Source organism: Physeter macrocephalus, chromosome 7, assembly GCF_002837175.3.
Source record: "Physeter macrocephalus isolate SW-GA chromosome 7, ASM283717v5, whole genome shotgun sequence".
Classification (NCBI taxonomy): Eukaryota; Metazoa; Chordata; class Mammalia; order Artiodactyla; family Physeteridae; genus Physeter; species Physeter macrocephalus.
Genome location: NC_041220.1, coordinates 92202078 through 92203792, shown reverse-complemented (window position 1 = coordinate 92203792; position 1715 = coordinate 92202078). Strand labels below are relative to the sequence as shown.

The 1715-nt window shown below is 39.0% G+C and overlaps 1 pseudogene; it reads right to left on the bottom strand.

Moving 5' to 3' along the window:
• The window catches only part of LOC102991106 (elongation factor 1-alpha 1-like), an 11017-nt pseudogene that overhangs the window by 1990 nt on the left and 7312 nt on the right, over positions 1-1715 (bottom strand).

Genomic DNA, 1715 nt, shown 5'->3' with positions numbered 1-1715 from the left:
TAGTGTAGTGGGACATAAAAAAAAACAAAGGAAAAATTGAAAAGAAACAACAAAATTGCAACACATAAAATAGGGTGGCAGAATGGTTCCACATATAAAATAAATTTCAATGAAAAGGATTTTAAAACATTAAAAATGAATTTGAAAACCAAGAGAACATTTTGAAAAACTCAATTCTTACAATTGAAAATCAAGATGAAATGAGTGACAAGTATATGTCAACATAGTAGATAATGTGAGTAAAATGAACGAATTCCTAGAAAGACACAAGCTACTGAAACAGCCTCAAGAGTAGAAAATCTGAATAGACCTATAACAAGTAAAGGGCCTGAATTACTAATTTAAAAACTTCCCCAAACAAAAGCCCACTAGTAACTTCACTAGTAAACTCTATCAAATTATAAAGAATAATTAATACCAAATCTTCACAAGCTCTTCCAAAAAGCAAGAGGAGGGAACATGTATCAATGCACTCTGAGGCCAGTATTACCTTGATACCAAAACCAGACAAAGACATCACAGGAAAGGAAACTACCGACCAATATCTCTTATGAACATAGACACAAAAATTCTCAACAAAATACTAGCAAACTGAATCCAGCAACATATACAAAGAATTATACACCATGACCAAGTGGGATTTATCCCCAAAATGCAAGGTTGGCTCAACACTGAAAATCAATCAATGCAATACACTATATTAATAGAATAAAGGGAAAAAAAATCACATGATGAAGTCTCTGTGTCCTGGGGCATCAGTGATGGTCACATAGTACTTGCTGCTCTCGAATTTCCATAGGGAGATATCAATGGTGATACCATGCTCTCATTCAGCTTTCAGTTTGTCCAAGACCCAGGCATACTTGAAGGAGGCCTTTCCCATCTCAGCAGCCTCATTCTCGAACTTTTCAGTGGTTCTCTTGTCGATCCCACCACATTGGTAGATCAGATGGCCAGTAGTGGTAGACTTCCCCGTCACCTTGCCAAGTCCCTACATAATGCCTCCTCTCCCTCATGATACCAGTTAAAACTCTTATTCTGGGTCACAGAGGAGCAGGAGATGCCTCTGGTTCCAGCTCTTGCTGACTTATTTGGAATCTGGCTCCCATCTCATCTTTGGCTTTTGGGTATCTCCCTTACTTTCTTTCCATCTCAGTCATGAATTTTAAAATATATTCAAAAATTTTTTATCTAGCATTTTTTTTTTTTTTTTCTGTACACGGGCCTCTCACCGTTGTGGCCTCTCCCGTTGTGGAGCAAGGGCTCCGGACACGCAGGCTCAGTGGCCATGGCTCACGGGCCCAGCCGCTCCGCGGCATGTGGGATATGCCCGGACTGGGGCACGAACCCGTGTCCCCTGCATTTGCAGGTGGACTCTCAACCCCTGCGCCACCAGGGAAGCCCATCTAGCATTTTTTAATGTTGTTTTTTTTTAGTAGCAAGAGATACGTCAGGATATCCAGTGTGCAACAACACAGCTCATTCATTACATTTTTTTTCTCATTAAACTTTTTTAATGGGTCTCAAATTGTGTGACAGATTTTTGGTCAAGTTGTTTCCATTAAAAGTACTGATTTTAAAAACTAATAACTTAAAACTGCCACACACAAAACAAACGGTCCATAAAACATTCTCCTTTCCTTCTGAAGGTTTTACGATGCATTGTTATCATTTACCAGTCTTCTGCTATTAAACTTAAATGGCCAATTGAGACA